The sequence below is a fragment of the Pristiophorus japonicus genome, unplaced genomic scaffold (assembly GCF_044704955.1).
Source record: "Pristiophorus japonicus isolate sPriJap1 unplaced genomic scaffold, sPriJap1.hap1 HAP1_SCAFFOLD_30, whole genome shotgun sequence".
Classification (NCBI taxonomy): Eukaryota; Metazoa; Chordata; class Chondrichthyes; family Pristiophoridae; genus Pristiophorus; species Pristiophorus japonicus.
The window spans coordinates 11,147,479-11,160,861 of NW_027252779.1; the positions used below are offsets into that span (position 1 = coordinate 11,147,479).

General features: G+C 44.3%; 7 non-coding genes across 7 annotated transcripts; all 7 read right to left on the reverse strand.

Annotated features, from left to right (window-relative positions):
• Positions 1 to 1,730: 1,730 nt before the first annotated feature.
• Positions 1,731 to 1,804, reverse strand: trnai-aau (transfer RNA isoleucine (anticodon AAU)). Its single transcript has one exon. It is a non-coding gene; the product is annotated as a tRNA-Ile (tRNA).
• A 1,422-nt stretch (positions 1,805 to 3,226) lies between these two features.
• On the reverse strand, positions 3,227 to 3,298 carry trnae-uuc (transfer RNA glutamic acid (anticodon UUC)). Its single transcript has one exon. It is a non-coding gene; the product is annotated as a tRNA-Glu (tRNA).
• A 541-nt stretch (positions 3,299 to 3,839) lies between these two features.
• Positions 3,840 to 3,913, reverse strand: trnai-aau (transfer RNA isoleucine (anticodon AAU)). The gene has a single exon. It is a non-coding gene; the product is annotated as a tRNA-Ile (tRNA).
• Positions 3,914 to 6,117: 2,204 nt separating this feature from the next.
• trnai-aau (transfer RNA isoleucine (anticodon AAU)) lies at positions 6,118 to 6,191 on the reverse strand. Its single transcript has one exon. It is a non-coding gene; the product is annotated as a tRNA-Ile (tRNA).
• A 2,203-nt stretch (positions 6,192 to 8,394) lies between these two features.
• trnai-aau (transfer RNA isoleucine (anticodon AAU)) lies at positions 8,395 to 8,468 on the reverse strand. The gene has a single exon. It is a non-coding gene; the product is annotated as a tRNA-Ile (tRNA).
• Positions 8,469 to 10,672: 2,204 nt separating this feature from the next.
• On the reverse strand, positions 10,673 to 10,746 carry trnai-aau (transfer RNA isoleucine (anticodon AAU)). The gene has a single exon. It is a non-coding gene; the product is annotated as a tRNA-Ile (tRNA).
• A 2,206-nt stretch (positions 10,747 to 12,952) lies between these two features.
• trnai-aau (transfer RNA isoleucine (anticodon AAU)) lies at positions 12,953 to 13,026 on the reverse strand. The gene has a single exon. It is a non-coding gene; the product is annotated as a tRNA-Ile (tRNA).
• Between the last annotated feature and the right edge of the window lie 357 nt (positions 13,027 to 13,383).

Genomic DNA, 13,383 nt, shown 5'->3' on the forward strand with positions numbered 1-13,383 from the left:
GGATTGAGCCATGAACCTTCTGGATCTTCAGTCAAACGCCTTCCCAACTGAACTATTTCGGTCTGACAGTGAACGAAGCAAAGTTTTCTCACACCTTTTGGAAAGAAAACCTGACCCCGGAAGGAATTGCCCCACCCACTCTGTCCTCGTTTCGGGGCAATGGGTCCAAAGCACATCTCAGAGCTCAGGTTGTGTCAATGTAAAGTATAATGATACCGAAAATCTTAATGCTCATGTTCCGTTATCAGTGCCCACGATCCAGGCAATGGTCTTGTACACGTTGCTAAGTTCAAAATGTGTATTTTTTCGCACTGGCAATGAATTAACTGATATCTGTGCTGTGATCAACTAGGTTACTTAGGGTGATGTCGTGCAAGAACGTAATGGAAGCCTAATTATAACGGTGATTGTTGTCACACTGCAGTTAAATGTTGGCAAATTTACAGTGTCAATCAGCAATTCAATTCCACATGTTGATTTAATGTTCTGCTGAAGTGTTCATAAAGAAACAAAGCTTGCACAACAGGCTCGATCTCACCGTCTTGAAGACACAGTGAAATATACTGGAGAGTTTATAACTGTTTGAGACTTAACAATACTGATGTTGAATATCGGTTAGATCAATCACTCCATGAATTCACTGCTGGGAAATTCAGAGCTTGTAAATTGCCTGTGAACGCTAAACATAGACACACAGTGAGCCAATGTGCAATATAGGAGGGGCCCAGGCCAAATGAATGCTCGGGATAAATTATCAGTGGCCATGGCCCAGGCATTCACTGATTCCAGTCTTGCAGACGTTGCTAAGTTTAAAATGCTGAATATTTCCACACTGGCAATGCATTGACAGATGGTAAGCTAGAGTGATGTGCCGCAAAAATGTACACGGAAGGCTAAAGTTAGCCATGATTGGCAACATTTACGGTGTCAATCAGCACCAGTTGAGCGAGAGCGAGATCTCCTCATTTACTGCTGACTTTGAAACGGAAGGCACAGAAGTGTGTGCTGTATCACTACAACGAATGATGCGCTGCTGATGGTTGGGGCAGCAAGAGTGCAGTGAGCTGTGAATTTGTTCAGGAACAGCCTTGCAGGTCAAACTGCCGAAAATACAATGTTCCCTGACCGGGAATCGAACCCGGGCCACAGCGGTGAAAGCGCCTAAACCTAACCACTAAACCACCAGGGAAGCTGCTACACATTTGCTTGCCAACAAGCAGACCAACACAGTCTTTCCTGCTTGCTCCTTCCAAAGTCTCACCACTTTCGCGCCAGGTAAAACTGTTCGGAGCAAATGGCATTTTTTGTGGAGAACACCAAAGATATGTCCGCGCATCCGCAGCATCACGTGCGGGTAGGCATCCACTGAAATCTATTTCATTCTGTCCTTTTCTCGGGATTTTTCACTCTCGGTGCCGGGTGAACATTTCATTTAGTGTTTTTGTCCTGAACTGCAGTCTTTTGCCCATCTCCAGGCGACAGAACCGTTCTGGCTGTCTGTTCCTACTTTTGAGCATTTACGGGAACAGGCCTCCGGTTCATCGTTTATCAGCAAACCAAGAAACAGAAATAAACAGAAAGATGTGCCTCTCCACCCCGTCGGCAAGTAGCAATGACTGTTATTCCAAATAATTCCCAACCCTTGTGATTCTGTGTGGATTTGTTTCATTATAAAGATTTGATTTTCAACGTGACTAAAAACCGAATAAAAATTATGAAAAACACTGGAATGGCCCGTACGGGGATCGAACCCGCGACCTTGGCGTTATTAGCACCACGCTCTAACCAACTGAGCTAACCCGCCACAAGTTGTGTTAACGTTGCGTGAAAGCTCACTCTGCGGGGATTGTGTTTCCAACTCACACTGGATGACAGATTTCTGCATAAACATTGAACGCATCACATCGCTTAAACATTGTTCACTGTTCATCTACAACACTGCGCAGAGTGTAAATAGAACGTAACAGAACGTAACAGCTTAATCTAAAAACAATTCATGTTGAAAATTATTATCACGCAACCGCTGAACAGCCCACTGTCCCGATATAAAATCAGCCACTACCCTTAGAATGAAGGGAACGCGAAATAACCAAAAATTGCTGAAACACGGGATTGAGCCATGAACCATCTGGATCTTCAGTCAAACGCCTTCCCAACTGAACTATTTCGGTCTGACAGTGAACGAAGCAAAGTTTTCTCACACCTTTTTGAAAGAAAACCTGACCCCGGAAGGAATTGCCCCACTCACTCTGTCCTCGTTTTGGGGCAATGGGTCCAAAACACATCTCAGAGCTCAGGTTGTGTCAATGTAAAGTATAATGATACCGAAAATCTTAATGCTCATGTTCCGTTATCAGTGCCCACGATCCAGGCAATGGTCTTGTACACGTTGCTAAGTTCAAAATGTGTATTTTTTCGCACTGGCAATGAATTAACTGATATCTGTGCTGTGATCAACTAGGTTACTTCGGGTGATGTCGTGCAAGAACGTAATGGAAGCCTAATTATAACGGTGATTGTTGTCACACTGCAGTTAAATGTTGGCAAATTTACAGTGTCAATCAGCAATTCAATTCCACATGTTGATTTAATGTTCTGCTGAAGTGTTCATAAAGACACAAAGCTTGCACAACAGGCTCGATCTCACCGTCTTGAAGACACAGTGAAATATACTGGAGAGTTTATAACTGTTTGAGACTTAACAATACTGATGTTGAATATCGGTTAGATCAATCACTCCATGAATTCACTGCTGGGAAATTCAGAGCTTGTAAATTGCCTGTGAACGCTAAACATAGACACACAGTGAGCCAATGTGCAATATAGGAGGGGCCCAGGCCAAATGAATGCTCGGGATAAGTTATCAGTGGCCATGGCCCAGGCATTCACTGATTCCAGTCTTGCAGACGTTGCTAAGTTTAAAATGCTGAATATTTCCACACTGGCAATGCATTGACAGATGGTAAGCTAGAGTGATGTGCCGCAAAAATGTACACGGAAGGCTAAAGTTAGCCATGATTGGCAACATTTACGGTGTCAATCAGCACCAGTTGAGCGAGAGCGAGATCTCCTCATTTACTGCTGACTTTGAAACGGAAGGCACAGAAGTGTGTGCTGTATCACTACAACGAATGATGCGCTGCTGATGGTTGGGGCAGCAAGAGTGCAGTGAGCTGTGAATTTGTTCAGGAACAGCCTTGCAGGTCAAACGGCCGAAAATACAATGTTCCCTGACCGGGAATCGAACCCGGGCCGCAGCGGTGAAAGCGCCGAAACCTAACCACTAAACCACCAGGGAAGCTGCTACACATTTGCTTGACAACAAGCAGACCAACACAGTCTTTCCTGCTTGCTCCTTCCAAAGTCTCACCACTTTCGCGCCAGGTGAAACTGTTCGTAGCAAATGGCATTTTTTGTGGAGAACACCAAAGCTATGTCCGCGCATCCGCAGCATCACGTGCGGGTAGGCATCCACTGAAATCTATTTCATTCTGTCCTTTTCTCGGGATTTTTCACTCTCGGTGCCGGGTGAACATTTCATTTAGTGTTTTTGTCCTGAACTGCTGTCTTTTGCCCATCTCCAGGCGACAGAACCGTTCTGGCTGTCTGTTCCTACTTTTGAGCATTTACGGGAACAGGCCTCCGGTTCATCGTTTATCAGCAAACCAAGAAACAGAAATAAACAGAAAGATGTGCCTCTCCACCCCGTCGGCAAGTAGCAATGACTGTTATTCCAAATAATTCCCAACCCTTGGGATTCTGTGTGGATTTGTTTCATTGTAAAGATTTGATTTTCAACGTGACTAAAAACCGAATAAAAATTATGAAAAACACTGGAATGGCCCGTACGGGGATCGAACCCGCGACCTTGGCGTTATTAGCACCACGCTCTAACCAACTGAGCTAACCCGCCACAAGTTGTGTTAACGTTGCGTGAAAGCTCACTCTGCGGGGATTGTGTTTCCAACTCACACTGGATGACAGATTTACTGCATAAACATTGAACGCATCACATCGCTTAAACATTGTTCACTGTTCATCTACAACACTGCGCAGAGTGTAAATAGAACGTAACAGAACGTAACAGCTTAATCTAAAAAAAATTCATGTTGAAAATTATTATCACGCAACCGCTGAACAGCCCACTGTCCCGATATAAAATCAGCCACTACCCTTAGAATGAAGGGAACGCGAAATAACCAAAAATTGCTGAAACACGGGATTGAGCCATGAACAATCTGGATCTTCAGTCAAACTTTTCCCAACTGAACTATTTCGGTCTGACAGTGAACGAAGCAAAGTTTTCTCACACCTTTTTGAAAGAAAAACTGACCCCGGAAGGAATTGCCCCACCCACTCTGTCCTCGTTTCGGGGCAATGGGTCCCAAACACATCTCAGAGCTCAGGTTGTGTCAATGTAAAGTATAATGATAACGAAAATCTTAATGCTCATGTTCCGTTATCAGTGCCCACGATCCAGGCAATGGTCTTGTACACGTTGCTAAGTTCAAAATGTGTATTTTTTCGCACTGGCAATGAATTAACTGATATCTGTGCTGTGATCAACTAGGTTACTTAGGGTGATGTCGTGCAAGAACGTAATGGAAGCCTAATTATAACGGTGATTGTTCTCACACTGCAGTTAAATGTTGGCAAATTTACAGTGTCAATCGGCAATTCAATTCCACATGTTGATTTAATGTTCTGCTGAAGTGTTCATAAAGAAACAAAGCTTGCACAACAGGCTCGATCTCACCGTCTTGAAGACACAGGGAAATATACTGGAGAGTTTATAACTGTTTGAGAACATAAAATGTCAGTAAAATATCCCGTTCTTTTCTCGACACTGATGGGCTCTGAAAGGGAGACCGGTCGAAGTCCCACATAGCCGCACTGACCCCGAGGCAAGGTGAAATTCTAACAGGTTCAGTCCATAGCAGTGCTATGCTGAAGAGAGATAAGTGTCGCGAATAAAGGAGAGACTTAACAATACTGATGTTGAATATCGGTTAGATCAATCACTCCATGAATTCACTGCTGGGAAATTCAGAGCTTGTAAATTGCCTGTGAACGCTAAACATAGACACACAGTGAGCCAATGTGCAATATAGGAGGGGCCCAGGCCAAATGAATGCTCGGGAGAAGTTATCAGTGGCCATGGCCCAGGCATTCACTGATTCCACTCTTGCAGACGTTGCTAAGTTTAAAATGCTGAATATTTCCACACTGGCAATGCATTGACAGATGGTAAGCTAGAGTGATGTGCCGCAAAAATGTACACGGAAGGCTAAAGTTAGCCATGATTGGCAACATTTACGGTGTCAATCAGCACTAGTTGAGCGAGATCTCCTCATTTACTGCTGACTTTGAAACGGAAGGCACAGAAGTGTGTTCTGTGTCGCTACAACGAATGATGCGCTGCTGATGGTTGGGGCAGCAAGAGTGCAGTGAGCTGTGAATTTGTTCAGGAACAGCCTTGCAGGTCAAACGGCCGAAAATACAATGTTCCCTGACCGTAAATCGAAACCGGGCCGCAGCGCTGAAAGCGCCGAAACCTAACCACTAAACCACCAGGGAAGCTGCTACATATTTGCTTGCCAACAAGCAGACCAACACAGTCTTTCCTGCTTGCTCCTTCCAAAGTCTCACCACTTTCGCGCCAGGTAAAACTGTTCGTAGCAAATGGCATTTTTTTGGAGAACACCAAAGATATGTCCGCGCATCCGCAGCATCACGTGCGGGTAGGCATCCACTGAAATCTATTTCATTCTGTCCTTTTCTCGGGATTTTTCACTCTCGGTGCCGGGTGAACATTTCATTTAGTGTTTTTGTCCTGAACTGCAGTCTTTTGCACATCTCCAGGCGACAGAACCGTTCTGGCTGTCTGTTCCTACTTTTGAGCATTTACGGGAACAGGCCTCCGGTTCATCGTTTATCAGCAAACCAAGAAACAGAAATAAACAGAAAGATGTGCCTCTCCACCCCGTCGGCAAGTAGCAATGACTGTTATTCCAAATAATTCCCAACCCTTGGGATTCTGTGTGGATTTGTTTCATTGTAAAGATTTGATTTTCAACGTGACTAAAAACCGAATAAAAATTATGAAAAACACTGGAATGGCCCGTACGGGGATCGAACCCGCGACCTTGGCGTTATTAGCACCACGCTCTAACCAACTGAGCTAACCCGCCACAAGTTGTGTTAACGTTGCGTGAAAGCTCACTCTGCGGGGATTGTGTTTCCAACTCACACTGGATGACAGATTTACTGCATAAACATTGAACGCATCACATCGCTTAAACATTGTTCACTGTTCATCTACAACACTGCGCAGAGTGTAAATAGAACGTAACAGAACGTAACAGCTTAATCTAAAAAAAATTCATGTTGAAAATTATTATCACGCAACCGCTGAACAGCCCACTGTCCCGATATAAAATCAGCCACTACCCTTAGAATGAAGGGACGCGAAATAACCAAAAATTGCTGAAACACGGGATTGAGCCATGAACAATCTGGATCTTCAGTCAAACTTTTCCCAACTGAACTATTTCGGTCTGACAGTGAACGAAGCAAAGTTTTCTCACACCTTTTTGAAAGAAAAACTGACCCCGGAAGGAATTGCCCCACCCACTCTGTCCTCGTTTCGGGGCAATGGGTCCCAAACACATCTCAGAGCTCAGGTTGTGTCAATGTAAAGTATAATGATAACGAAAATCTTAATGCTCATGTTCCGTTATCAGTGCCCACGATCCAGGCAATGGTCTTGTACACGTTGCTAAGTTCAAAATGTGTATTTTTTCGCACTGGCAATGAATTAACTGATATCTGTGCTGTGATCAACTAGGTTACTTAGGGTGATGTCGTGCAAGAACGTAATGGAAGCCTAATTATAACGGTGATTGTTCTCACACTGCAGTTAAATGTTGGCAAATTTACAGTGTCAATCAGCAATTCAATTCCACATGTTGATTTAATGTTCTGCTGAAGTGTTCATAAAGAAACAAAGCTTGCACAACAGGCTCGATCTCACCGTCTTGAAGACACAGGGAAATATACTGGAGAGTTTATAACTGTTTGAGAACATAAAATGTCAGTAAAATATCCCGTTCTTTTCTCGACACTGATGGGCTCTGAAAGGGAGACCGGTCGAAGTCCCACATAGCCGCACTGACCCCGAGGCAAGGTGAAATTCTAACAGGTTCAGTCCATAGCAGTGCTATGCTGAAGAGAGATAAGTGTCGCGAATAAAGGAGAGACTTAACAATACTGATGTTGAATATCGGTTAGATCAATCACTCCATGAATTCACTGCTGGGAAATTCAGAGCTTGTAAATTGCCTGTGAACGCTAAACATAGACACACAGTGAGCCAATGTGCAATATAGGAGGGGCCCAGGCCAAATGAATGCTCGGGAGAAGTTATCAGTGGCCATGGCCCAGGCATTCACTGATTCCACTCTTGCAGACGTTGCTAAGTTTAAAATGCTGAATATTTCCACACTGGCAATGCATTGACAGATGGTAAGCTAGAGTGATGTGCCGCAAAAATGTACACGGAAGGCTAAAGTTAGCCATGATTGGCAACATTTACGGTGTCAATCAGCACTAGTTGAGCGAGATCTCCTCATTTACTGCTGACTTTGAAACGGAAGGCACAGAAGTGTGTGCTGTATCGCTACAACGAATGATGCGCTGCTGATGTTAGGGGCAGCAAGAATGCAGTGAGCTGTGAATTTGTTCAGGAACAGCCTTGCAGGTCAAACGGCCGAATATACAATGTTCCCTGACCGGAAATCGAACCCGGGCCGCAGCGGTGAAATCGCCGAAACCGAACCACTAAATCACCAGGGAAGCTGCTACACATTTGCTTGCCAACAAGCAGACCAACACAGTCTTTCCTGTTTGCTCCTTCCAAAGTCTCACCACTTTCGCGCCAGGTAAAACTGTTCGTAGCAAATGGCATTTTTTTGGAGAACACCAAAGATATGTCCGCGCATCCGCAGCATCACGTGCGGGTAGGCATCCACTGAAATCTATTTCATTCTGTCCTTTTCTCGGGATTTTTCACTCTCGGTGCCGGGTGAACATTTCATTTAGTGTTTTTGTCCTGAACTGCAGTCTTTTGCACATCTCCAGGCGACAGAACCGTTCTGGCTGTCTGTTCCTACTTTTGAGCATTTACGGGAACAGGCCTCCGGTTCATCGTTTTTCAGCAAACCAAGAAACAGAAATAAACAGAAAGATGTGCCTCTCAACCCCGTCGGCAAGTAGCAATGACTGTTATTCCAAATAATTCCCAACCCTTGGGATTCTGTGTGGATTTGTTTCATTATAAAGATTTGATTTTCAACGTGACTAAAAACCGAATAAAAATTATGAAAAACACTGGAATGGCCCGTACGGGGATCGAACCCGCGACCTTGGCGTTATTAGCACCACGCTCTAACCAACTGAGCTAACCGGCCACAAGTTGTGTTAACATTGCGTGAAAGCTCACTCTGCGGGGATTGTGTTTCCAACTCACACTGGATGACAGATTTACTGCATAAACATTGAACGCATCACATCGCTTAAACATTGTTCACTGTTCATCTACAACACTGCGCAGAGTGTAAATAGAACGTAACAGAACGTAACAGCTTAATCTAAAAAAAATTCATGTTGGAAATTATTATCACGCAACCGCTGAACAGCCCACTGTCCCGATATAAAATCAGCCACTACCCTTAGAATGAAGGGAACGCGAAATAACCAAAAATTGCTGAAACACGGGATTGAGCCATGAACAATCTGGATCTTCAGTCAAACTTTTCCCAACTGAACTATTTCGGTCTGACAGTGAACGAAGCAAAGTTTTCTCACACCTTTTTGAAAGAAAACCTGACCCCGGAAGGAATTGCCCCACCCACTCTGTCCTCGTTTCGGGGCAATGGGTCCCAAACACATCTCAGAGCTCAGGTTGTGTCAATGTAAAGTATAATGATAACGAAAATCTTAATGCTCATGTTCCGTTATCAGTGCCCACGATCCAGGCAATGGTCTTGTACGCGTTGCTAAGTTCAAAATGTGTATTTTTTCGCACTGGCAATGAATTAACTGATATCTGTGCTGTGATCAACTAGGTTACTTAGGGTGATGTCGTGCAAGAACGTAATGGAAGCCTAATTATAACGGTGATTGTTCTCACACTGCAGTTAAATATTGGCAAATTTACAGTGTCAATCAGCAATTCAATTCCACATGTTGATTTAATGTTCTGCTGAAGTGTTCATAAAGAAACAAAGCTTGCACAACAGGCTCGATCTCACCGTCTTGAAGACACAGGGAAATATACTGGAGAGTTTATAACTGTTTGAGAACATAAAATGTCAGTAAAATATCCCGTTCTTTTCTCGACACTGATGGGCTCTGAAAGGGAGACCGGTCGAAGTCCCACATAGCCGCACTGACCCCGAGGCAAGGTGAAATTCTAACAGGTTCAGTCCATAGCAGTGCTATGCTGAAGAGAGATAAGTGTCGCGAATAAAGGAGAGACTTAACAATACTGATGTTGAATATCGGTTAGATCAATCACTCCATGAATTCACTGCTGGGAAATTCAGAGCTTGTAAATTGCCTGTGAACGCTAAACATAGACACACAGTGAGCCACTGTGCAATATAGGAGGGGCCCAGGCCAAATGAATGCTCGGGAGAAGTTATCAGTGGCCATGGCCCAGGCATTCACTGATTCTTGTCTTGCAGACGTTGCTAAGTTTAAAATGCTGAATATTTCCACACTGGCAATGCATTGACAGATGGTAAGCTAGAGTGATGTGCCGCAAAAATGTACACGGAAGGCTAAAGTTAGCCATGATTGGCAACATTTACGGTGTCAATCAGCACTCGTTGAGCGAGATCTCCTCATTTACTGCTGACTTTGAAACGGAAGGCACAGAAGCGTTTGCTGTGTCGCTGCAACGAATGATGCGCTGCTGATGGTTGGGGCAGCAAGAGTGCAGTGAGCTGTGAATTTGTTCAGGAACAGCCTTGAAGGTCAAACGGCCGAAAATACAATGTTCCCTGACCGTAAATCGAACCCGGGCCGCAGCGGTGAAAGCGCCGAAACCTAACCACTAAACCACCAGGGAAGCTGCTACACATTTGCTTGCCAACAAGCAGACCAACACAGTCTTTCCTGCTTGCTCCTTCCAAAGTCTCACCACTTTCGCGCCAGGTAAAACTGTTCGTAGCAAATGGCATTTTTTTGGAGAACACCAAAGATATGTCCGCGCATCCGCAGCATCACGTGCGGGTAGGCATCCACTGAAATCTATTTCATTCTGTCCTTTTCTCGGGATTTTTCACTCTCGGTGCCGGGTGAACATTTCATTTAGTGTTTTTGTCCTGAACTGCAGTCTTTTGCACATCTCCAGGCGACAGAACCGTTCTGGCTGTCTGTTCCTACTTTTGAGCATTTACGGGAACAGGCCTCCGGTTCATCGTTTATCAGCAAACCAAGAAACAGAAATAAACAGAAAGATGTGCCTCTCAACCCCGTCGGCAAGTAGCAATGACTGTTATTCCAAATAATTCCCAACCCTTGGGATTCTGTGTGGATTTGTTTCATTATAAAGATTTGATTTTCAACGTGACTAAAAACCGAATAAAAATTATGAAAAACACTGGAATGGCCCGTACGGGGATCGAACCAGCGACCTTGGCGTTATTAGCACCACGCTCTAACCAACTGAGCTAACCGGCCACAAGTTGTGTTAACGTTGCGTGAAAGCTCACTCTGCGGGGATTGTGTTTCCAACTCACACTGGATGACAGATTTACTGCATAAACATTGAACGTATCACATCGCTTAAACATTGTTCACTGTTCATCTACAACACTGCGCAGAGTGTAAATAGAACGTAACAGAACGTAACAGCTTAATCTAAAAACAATTCATGTTGAAAATTATTATCACGCAACCGCTGAACAGCCCACTGTCCCGATATAAAATCAGCCACTACCCTTAGAATGAAGGGAACGCGAAATAACCAAAAATTGCTGAAACACGGGATTGAGCCATGAACCATCTGGATCTTCAGTCAAACGCCTTCCCAACTGAACTATTTCGGTCTGACAGTGAACGAAGCAAAGTTTTCTCACAACTTTTTGAAAGAAAACCTGACCCCGGAAGGAATTGCCCCTCCCACTCTGTCCTCGTTTCGGGGCAATGGGTCCCAAACACATCTCAGAGCTCAGGTTGTGTCAATGTAAAGTATAATGATAACGAAAATCTAAATGCTCATGTTCCGTTATCAGTGCCCACGATCCAGGCAATGGTCTTGCACACGTTGCTAAGTTCAAAATGTGTATTTTTTCGCACTGGCAATGAATTAACTGATATCTGTGCTGTGATCAACTAGGTTACTTAGGGTGATGTCGTGCAAGAACGTAATGGAAGCCTAATTATAACGGTGATTGTTCTCACACTGCAGTTAAATGTTGGCAAATTTACAGTGTCAATCAGCAATTCAATTCCACATGTTGATTTAATGTTCTGCTGAAGTGTTCATAAAGAAACAAAGCTTGCACAACAGGCTCGATCTCACCGTCTTGAAGACACAGGGAAATATACTGGAGAGTTTATAACTGTTTGAGAACATAAAATGTCAGTAAAATATCCCGTTCTTTTCTCGACACTGATGGGCTCTGAAAGGGAGACCGGTCGAAGTCCCACATAGCCGCACTGACCCCGAGGCAAGGTGAAATTCTAACAGGTTCAGTCCATAGCAGTGCTATGCTGAAGAGAGATAAGTGTCGCGAATAAAGGAGAGACTTAACAATACTGATGTTGAATATCGGTTAGATCAATCACTCCATGAATTCACTGCTGGGAAATTCAGAGCTTGTAAATTGCCTGTGAACGCTAAACATAGACACACTGTGAGCCAATGTGCAATATAGGAGGGGCCCAGGCCAAATGAATGCTCGGGATAAGTTATCAGTGGCCATGGCCCAGGCATTCACTGATTCCAGTCTTGCAGACGTTGCTAAGTTTAAAATGCTGAATAATTCCACACTGGCAATGCATTGACAGATGGTAAGCTAGAGTGATGTGCCGCAAAAATGTACACGGAAGGCTAAAGTTAGCCATGATTGGCAACATTTACGGTGTCAATCAGCACAAGTTGAGCGAGATCTCCTCATTTACGGCTGACTTTGAAACGGAATGCACAGAAGTGTGTGCTGTATCACTGCAACGAATGATGCGCTGCTGATGGTTGGGGCAGCAAGAGTGCAGTGAGCTGTGAATTTGTTCAGGAACAGCCTTGCAGGTCAAACGGCCGAAAATACAATGTTCCCTGACCGGAAATCGAACCCGGACCGCAGCGGTGAAAGCGCCTAAACCTAACCACTAAACCACCAGGGAAGCTGCTACACATTTGCTTGCCAACAAGCAGACCAACACAGTCTTTCCTGCTTGCTCCTTCCAAAGTCTCACCACTTTCGCGCCAGGTAAAACTGTTCGTAGCAAATGGCATTTTTTGTGGAGAACACCAAAGATATGTCCGCGCATCCGCAGCATCACGTGCGGGTAGGCATCCACTGAAATCTATTTCATTCTGTCCTTTTATCGGGATTTTTCACTTTCGGTGCCGGGTGAACATTTCATTTCGTGTTTTTGTCCTGAACTGCAGTCTTTTGCCCATCTCCAGGCGAGAGAACCGTTTTGGCTGTCTGTTCCTACTTTTGAGCATTTGCGGGAACAGGCCTCCGGTTCATCGTTTATCAGCAAACCAAGAAACAGAAATAAACAGAAAGATGTGCCTCTCAACCCCGTCGGCAAGTAGCAATGACTGTTATTCCAAATAATTCCCAACCCTTGGGATTCTGTGTGGATTTGTTTCATTATAAAGATTTGATTTTCAACGTGACTAAAAACCGAATAAAAATTATGAAAAACACTGGAATGGCCCGTACGGGGATCGAACCCGCGACCTTGGCGTTATTAGCACCACGCTCTAACCAACTGAGCTAACTGCCCACAAGTTGTGTTAACGTTGCGTGAAACCTCACTCTGCGGGGATTGTGTTTCCAACTCACACTAGATGACAGATTTACTGCATAAACATTGAACGTATCACATCGCTTAAACATTGTTCACTGTTCATCCACAACACTGCGCAGAGTGTAAATAGAACGTAACAGAACGTAACAGCTTAATCTAAAAACAATTCATGTTGAAAATTATTATCACGCAACCGCTGAACAGCTCACTGTCCCGATATAAAATCAGCCACTATCCTTAGAATGAAGGGAACGCGAAATAACCAAAAATTGCTGAAACACGGGATTGAGCCATGAACCATCTGGATCTTCAGTCAAACGCCTTCCCAACTGA